The sequence below is a fragment of the Nesoenas mayeri genome (genome assembly GCF_963082525.1).
Source record: "Nesoenas mayeri genome assembly, chromosome: 6".
Classification (NCBI taxonomy): Eukaryota; Metazoa; Chordata; class Aves; order Columbiformes; family Columbidae; genus Nesoenas; species Nesoenas mayeri.
Genome location: NC_137545.1, coordinates 44,423,858 through 44,432,260, shown reverse-complemented (window position 1 = coordinate 44,432,260; position 8,403 = coordinate 44,423,858). Strand labels below are relative to the sequence as shown.

At 56.1% G+C, this 8,403-nt stretch overlaps 1 long non-coding RNA gene across 2 annotated transcripts; it reads right to left on the bottom strand.

Annotated features, from left to right (window-relative positions):
- Window positions 1-981: 981 nt before the first annotated feature.
- On the bottom strand, window positions 982-7,828 carry LOC308041571. 2 transcript variants are annotated; one of them, XR_013922252.1, is made up of 6 exons: window positions 7,539-7,828; window positions 5,478-6,084; window positions 4,892-5,077; window positions 4,038-4,471; window positions 3,618-3,738; window positions 982-3,090 (listed from the first exon to the last, which is right to left on the bottom strand). It is a non-coding gene; the product is annotated as an uncharacterized lncRNA (long non-coding RNA). The 2 variants fall into 2 exon arrangements; XR_013922251.1 differs by having other exon boundaries at window positions 4,038-5,077.
- Window positions 7,829-8,403: the final 575 nt, after the last annotated feature.

Genomic DNA, 8,403 nt, shown 5'->3' with positions numbered 1-8,403 from the left:
GGCGGCTCCTCCGGCCGCGGCAGCAGCAGCGATCGGGGGATGTGGGGGGGCGGAAAGCGGCGGCTGCTCCGGCCGCGGCAGCAGCGGCGATCGGGGGATGTGGGGGGCGGAAAGCGGCGGCTGCTCCGGCCGCGGCAGCAGCAGCGATCGGGGGATGTGGGGGGCGGAAAGCGGCGGCTGCTCCGGCCGCGGCAGCAGCGGCGATCGGGGGATGTGGGGGGCGCGGAAAGCGGCGGCTGCTCCGGCCGCGGCAGCAGCGGCGATCGGGGGATGGGGGGGCGGAAAGCGGCGGCTGCTCCGGCCGCGGCCAGGACGTGGCTTCAAGGGCACCGGGGGAGCGAGACCGCGCGCTGTAGGGCCGGGGGCTCCAGGGATCCCGCAGCGGCGGCCGTGGGGCGGGATGGGGCGGCTGTGGTGATAACCTGTGGGGCACTTCAGTGGCTGCCAAGGGGCTCTTCAGAGGCGAGTCTGGAGCTCTTACGGGGCAGGAACAGCGCTGCTATAGCGGTACCTGTGGGGCAGCCACGGAGTTACTTTGGGGTCACCTATTGGGGGGGGGCGGGAGGCCGCGCGCAGCTGAGTGCGGCCCCACCCACCGGGGTGGGGTCAGTGCTGAGGGGCGGGGACTGTGAAGAAACGCCCATTGGGAGGCCTGCTTGAGGAAAGTGGGCAGGGGGTGCAGCCTCCGTGTGCCACGCCCCCATAGGAGGAGCCTCTTGGGGAAGGGAGAGGGACACGCCCGAGGGGGGCGTGGCTTAGGAAAGGAGGGGTGGAGCCGAGATAAGGGTGGGCTCTGTACAGCACGTGCTCTGAGGGGGTGTGGGTTAGCAGGGGCTGAGTTTGGGGGTGGAGCTGTGGGCGGGGCTTCGATGCACCGTGCTGCTGGAGGGTGGGCGCGATGAAAGGGAAGGGGTCTGTAAGGGACACGCGCCTCGGGGAGGGCACAGACCGGCAGGGGCGGAGCTGGGACAGGGTGGAGTTGGGGGTGTGGCTTTCTCAGACCACGCCCTTGGAGGGAGAGGCCGGACTGGATAGCACACTGAAAAATTAAAATTAACTGTTGTTAACCACAGCGAGTTTGCTGTCTTTTTATTTTAACTCAGAGGTAATTAATAGCCGTCATGTTTTTGCACAACCCCAAAAAAGCTGTGCTTAAATTCAGACTGTTTTCTAATTTTATTTTACATCAAAATATCTTTTACTGTTCTGTTGGGAATCATTACTGCCTGGGAACTCTTTACTGCCTCTATTTATAAACAGCCACTATTTAGTGGTTCCTTTTAACTTCTCTTTAAAAAAAAAAAAAAAGTAACATTTTGACTCCGTTTGGTTCTGAGCTTTGTTGCCTCCAATCTCATGGCTCTGTTATAATTTAAATACGAAACACTCCCGATTACTTTCCACTGCTGTTTAACATCTAAAGCTTCCTTATTTTGTTTCCTATGCAGTCATTCGTGCCTGCAGTTTATTTCATAACGGTTGTTCAAATGTAGCTACCAATGACTCTACAATAGTTTTCTGCCTTTATCATTTAAAAGGAATTCCAAACAATGTGCTTTTTAAACGAGGACTCAGATTGGGAATAACCGCTGCCTAGTTCACCAAGTAATAGCTGAAATTAAATGTAGTTATTGCTCACGCCTAAATAATTTCATTTATTTACACTTTAACATTTTCATCATTACATTACTACCAGGCAGATTAACTAGCACACATTATTTTTTATTATAGATATAAACTAGAGGCTTTTTCTCTACAGGTATTACTTCCAATTAGTGCTCCAGTATTTATATTCCACTCTTTTAAATTTTACTACATAAATTGGGGATAATTACTGTCTGCAGAGTCTTGAGTAACAGCTAGAGTAGATGAGAGGCATTATTTACTCCCAAAGCCTCTTCTGGTTACTCTTATTTAAGTTTTAATTCTAAATGTCTTACAGTAAGTAAGCAGTTACAATAATAAAACACAAGGACCCTGGAATTTCCAGGAAAACCCACCGCAGCGCCTCGACGTGTCCAGAGACTGTCGGTGCCGGCTCCGCCAGCAACGCATCCAACGAACCCCACGGTGCTGCCGAGGCTGCGGCAGCGCATGGAACCGACCGGAGCGCGGGGAGGAGACTCAGCCCAGCAGGTACCGCACGCAACGTGAAACACCGGGCAGCGCAACTTCATCTCAAAGGAGGAACACGCACACGGAGCGCAAGGGATGTTATTCTGCGCGGGACACGCGCTGTCCTTAGCAGCTGCGCAGCAACACTGTCTCTGAGTTGCGCGTCCATCCAGCCGTCTGCCCACCCTGACGCGCTCACTCGCAGACGTACCCGGCTGGACACACACACGTGTACTGGGGAACTCGCACCAGCGCTACGTTCTGGGGAGGAGCGAAGGACAAGGCAGCAATAAATCCTGCAAGAATCCGCCTCTAATATACTGTAGATCAACAATGACAGTTGTAAGTCACAGAGACTCCTCATTTTCTCTCTGACTCTCACAACAGTAATAAGTAAGTCCCGAAGGATGGAAAACACCAGGATCGGCTGGGAACGACAACAAAGGTAGGTCAAAGAAGGTAAATGGGGGCTCTCAGGGGCCCCAAAAGACAAGCTCAGCTGTCCTGAGAGGAGCAGATGGGAATCAGAGGAGTTCTGAGGGGATCGCGGTGGGGGGCTGTCCTGGTTTTGTTAAAAAACAAGTTTCTCTTTTAGTGAATTTGCCTGTCAGCTAAAGCTTCACATTAGCTGCATTTTACTGGAGAACCAGATACCTGTTTTGGTAAACAGAGCAATGGAATGCTAACTTGTTGCTAAGGACAGATTCACATCTTGCAAGAGGGGCAACAAGAAACAGGTGACCAAGAAACTGACCAATGGTGTATAACATCCCATTCACGTGAATACTTCATATAAAAGTGGGAGATCACGAGGATCTTGTCCTCTTGGCCCCTTTTCGTCCCTTCTGCTTATGGTGACATTAGGAGAGGACCTTGCTAGTCGTCCCTGCGAACTGAGGCCTAGTGAGAAACTGAATCCAGCTCCAGTTGTCTGCAGAGTCCAGTCCAGGACTTCGGGTGCCGGCTCTGCAGGTGCTGAGACATTAAAGATTGGTTTTGTATATTTGGTATGATTTTCTCTATTCTTATTAGTAGCATTAGTAAAACATTGTTAATTTTTCCAACTCTCTTCTCTCTGTCCTTCTTTCCCTCCCGATCGCCTGTCCTGAGTGGGAAAGGGGAGAGGGAGGGGCAAAAGGGGGAAGTGGGGGAGAGAGGGGGTTAACAATACGTCTGCCACGGTTTTACTGTCACCCCGCAATCTAAACCCTCGACAGGGGCCAACAGATGGGCGGTCCTGAGAGGAGACAAGAGGGAAAAATGAGGCCTCTGGGATGTGTCAAGAGCAAATGGGCAAGTTTTGAGGGGAATTTAATGGGGCAAAGGTCAAACAGGCACCGTGATGCCACCAAAGAGCCTGCAGGGACCCAAAGGCAGGCAGGGTAATCGCAGAGGAACTGGAAGGAAATGGGTTTCTGAGGGAACCAGGGGGCGAGTAAGCTTGTGAGGGGTCCAGAGGCAAAGGGATGTGTCCTGAGGGGAACAAATCGGAAGGTTCTTACCTCTGAGAAGTTGTCTTTGTCTTCGGTTCCACCAGCAGCCGTCCTGTGGTCCCGGCACAGCCTGAGGATCCCTGACCCGCACCACCACAACCTTTAACAGGACATTGGGCCGTTCTAGAACCTGAATGACAAACAGTGAGTATTTCTGTAGGACAGCTTTGATGTGGGATTGTTCTGTTTATCCTGCAGGGGATGGGGAGTAATTTCTCCTCCCCACAGTACCACTGAACACCCCGCCCATGAATCTTCAGGCATTTTGGGGCTGTAAGCCCCCATCTCTCGCTGGCCTGCTCCTCCAGTAACATCATGGTCACGCCCTGAGTCCTCCCATTTATTCACTCCAAAAAAAAAAGGTAGAAAAGGAAAACAGCCCCAGCTGCCAGCTCATTACTTTAAAATGCCATTTACCTATGTACATACCAGAGCCCCCAAAAACGGGGGGGCAGCGCCACGAACAGCCGCAGCCATGTCCCACAGGCCGGCAGCCGCACCCCGGCACGCTGGGGACGGAGGACGGTGCCGCGAGTCCTGCTCCCCCGACCTGGGCTGGGGGCTCTGCTGAGCATGGGGTGGTCACAGCTCCCCCTCTGAAACACAGGAATTCCACAGCAGAGTTCCGCCCTGGGGCGGCCGGCTGCAGCGCCGCACTTTGCCCGCAGCCTTTCCTTCCTTGTCCACTTTATACAACGGCCTCTGCTCATCACATCTCATCGAGGCTGCTCTACTCGCATTATCAGCGGGCGGTTCCCCAGTCTCTTTCCTGCCAGCTAAAATACCCCCCAACGGGCTCTTTTTCACAATGACGCTCCTACGCCGTCCTCCCGTTACGCGTCACGCAGAACGACGCGGCTCATCTTGGAACAAAGACAGGCAAGAACTAGCAACGCTTACAGCACCGCTCCACGCATAATACTAAAGCCTACCCACGACATACCGCCCTCACAAGCTGTGCTCCAACTTGATCCCACCCTCTCCAAAACAAAACAATTCCGCTACGCAGCTCCAATCTATCCAACACTCAGCACCGCAATCAGGACACTCTGCAACGCAGGCGGCTTCGCAACGCTCACGCCCCTTGCGCGTTAAAGCCGCGGCAGCTCCTGCTGTAGTTATTGCCGTTCCAGTGCATAGTCAAAAACCAAGGCTAAGCCGCGTTCTTTACTTCATTTCATGAGCTTACTTATAACCCTTTAGTTTCTCGCTGACCACGCATCTGTGAATTCTTAGTTAAATACAAACTAAGCTCTCAGCTTCTAAACAACGTGTTACTTAACCTTCCGTCTCCCTCTTGTCGTGCAGAAGGATCCGAAAGGCGAAAAACGTCCCCTCGCCGTGCAGGCGGTCAGAAAGCCTTTCCCGCACGTCAACCGCTTAAGGAGGGCTACATCTTCTATAACTTCAGCGCAGCATACGTTAACTTGGCAGCTTCTCTTCAAAAGCGAGAAAACAGGGACAGGCGTCTGAAAAAACAAGGCAGAGAACAAAGCAGCTGGGAACATCGTGTCACTTACACGTGCACGTACCACCACCCCCCAAAACGGGGGGGGGGCTCCCCTAGGAAAACAAAGCGGGGGCAGCGCCCCAAACAGCCGCAGCCCCCGGCCCACAGCCCGGCAGCTGCCCCCCGGCACGGCAATGCTGCCGGCCAGCCTGAGAAGGGACCTGTTCGTGCCGGCCAACATCGATACCCCCCCTTTTCCAGGCACTTTGGAGAACTCTATTGGCCAGAGTTGCCCTGCTACATTTCCCTCGTCCAGTTGCTCTTGTCTGTACCCTGTATCCAGTACTAAGGTGGTTTTCTAGACACGTTTCACATTGCCGGGTCACTCGTTCGCAAAGAGTTTATAAATTCGCTCTTACCTTTTCGCCTAATCTCGACAGAGCGCATCAGCTCCTCACGCCGCGAGGCACCGCTGCCCTCCCGTCGCCGGTGACAGCTTCTTTGGACCCTAATTCTAATTCGGCTAGAAATCTCCTATTCATTTCTTAGCCTCTTTGTTACAGTTTCCTGACCAGTGTTTCCCTTCCGAGGCCCTTTGCAACGCGTGGCGGCGGCTTTTCTAGCAACAGCACAGCTTCCAGCAACTGGAGCATCATGTTCAATCCGCCTTCCTTGTGCTGTGAATAAACTTGATTCTTTTCAAATGGCTTCAAGGGCACGCACCATGCGAAAAACCTGCTTAGGATCCGTGCAAATATTAATCTTCTTCTCTTTGCGTAATTCTCAAGCTCGCGTGAGAGCAATTTCTTCAGCTTTCTGGGCAGAAGTCCCTGCAGGTAAAGGTTTCGCTTCCATTACCCGCTGGGCAGCCGTCACCGCACGCCCGGCTTCGCGTACCCCTGGCTTTACGCAAAGCCGCTCCCGTCAGCGACCCAGGAGCCTTCGGCACCCTCCAGCGGCCGGTCCCTTCAAGCCGCTTCTGCTGTTGCCAAGCACTCGTGGGCCACCGACCGCAAGACGGATCCGCTGAGGAAAGAAGCCGCACCGACAACGTTAGCAGTAGCAATATTTACACCATTAAACGTTCTAAGGAGGCACCGAGGGAGGGATGTTGTTTGCACACAAACGGAGACCTGACCCCCGTCGGGGGGACGGACACTGACACGCAGAGACCTGACTGCGAACCCCGCGGGTCAAACAGCGGCTCTGCCCCCCGGCAGCTTCTCCGCAAAGGCGAGAAGAGAAAGCAGGGACAGGCATCTGAAAAAACAAGGCAGAGAACAGAGCAGCGGGGGGGACAGAGGAAAAGAGGCCGGAAGAGCACCGAGGAACAGGGCAGAGGAAGAAACAAATCGGCGCGGCGACGGGGCAAAAAAGCCCGGCACGGCCAACGGGACAGAGAGGAACGCGGCCACGGGCGGGGAGCGGGACACGGGGACGCAGCGAGAAGCCACGGGACGCGGGGAGATACCAAAAAGTCGGCAAAAAAGACTCTTTAACGCTGCTCTGAAAGCGTTAAACGGCAGGCAATTTCAATACAGCGCGCCGCACGCTCAGAGGATCGCCCCGTCATCGAGCGTGCGCGTGACTCACGCTCCTTGGTATTTATGACATACACCTATTGCACATTCATTTGCTGCTAGCGCTTAGTTAATGCCTTAAACAGAAGCGCTTTCCATAACGCCACCCTCCGCTGGCAGTCCATCGTCGGTACGCCAGAGTGTCCGTCAAGGGTCTCCAGTGGTCCCCGGTGCCCCCCCGCCCCGGTGTCGGCTTCTCGACCTCATCTCTTGAGCACGCCCACTGCCATTTGGTGCTGCTACTCCAGTAGCTCCTTCTCCAGTCAGTGGAACGTTCCCTCTTCCCAGCCTGCGAGCCAAGGACATCCCGCTTTGCCCCACCTCCAGTCCCTACAGAGCTAGTTTTGCTCCGTTAGGTTTCTGTTACGTTAGGCCTAGTCTTGCTACCTCATGCCGAGGGCTTTCTAAAAGACTTTTGCTCCTCCTATCAACGGGAAGCAAGAGGGAGAGCAACGGGCAAAACCGATGGCAGAGCCAGAGAGACGGCGGGGAGCACAGGGGGCTGGAGGAGGAAAGAGAGGAACGAGGAGCCCCGCGGAGAGACGGAGGGCAGGGAAAAAACAACAAAACAAGACAAAAACGGGGCGGGGGGCAGCACGAAGGCTCAGAACAGGAACGAGGACGGGAACAGCGCCGTACAGAATGAAGAAAGCCAGCAACGCGGAGCACGAGAAAGGCACAGAGAGACAAGGCGGAGGGAGGGAGGAAGGAAAGAGAAAGACAGGAAGGTCGGGGGACAGAGCAGCACATACAGACACAGAGAGGAAGAGAGCAGCGGGGGCGGCAGAGCAGCGGGGGCCACAACGGGCCAGAGAAAGCGTGGGGAAAAAGGAGACGGAGGGGCAGGGAGGCACCAGGACACACAAGCCGGGGACGAGGCCCCGAGGGCCAGGGACTCACAGCGGCTCTCGCTTTCCGTGGCTGCCAGGAGGCTTCTAACAGCTCAGACGCTCCTGTCTCCTCCTCTCCTCCCTCGGGGCGCTCGGCCGTCCTCAGCCTAGGAGAACACGGTGGGGTGTCAGGGCTCCCACGAGACGAGGCTTCGGGGACACGCAGCCTCGCCGGCTCGCTCGCCACGCAGCCGTCCCGCTCCAGGATACGCGCACGGACCCTGCCGCGCGCGTTGCCGGCCTGGCCCGCCGCACGCCACGCAGAGGGACCCTTCGCCCTCCGCAGAGAGGGGCTCTCTCTCTTGCCCGCGGCAGGAAGCAGACGTCGGGCCCACGGCCCCGCGTTTCCTCCTCTTTACCTCTCCCCAACCTCTCCGGCTCCAGCCGCGCCAGCACCCGTCCACGGACGGGACGCGCTCCCCCGTCCCTTTGCCCTCTGCGCTGCGAGACGAGCCTCGCCAGTCCGAGGCGGGCGCAGCCCACGGCATCCCCGGGGGGGCAGCGAACGGCCACATCCTCAGCGTGGCCTCTGGGAGCGGGAAAGAAGAAGCAGCGGCCGTTACCACCGTAGCTCACCCCTGCCTGAGCCTGCTCCTTGCGCAGGGGCCACCGGAGAGGTGCCGAGGGCCGGCTTGCCAAAAAAAACGAGGATTGGGATTAACCCTCCCAAGGGGCCCCCAGGTCTACCTCCTAGGGCGGGGGCCCCCAGGTCTACCTCCCAGGGCGGGGGCACCACATCTACTGCTCCTCCTTGGTGAGGGCCCCTTATGAGACGGCAGCTCTGGCGCAAACGCACAGAGAAGCTGCTGCAAGACTTCAAACCTTCAAGATGCTGGGAAGAAGTGCCAGTCCCTTAGACTGGATGGGTAGAGAGC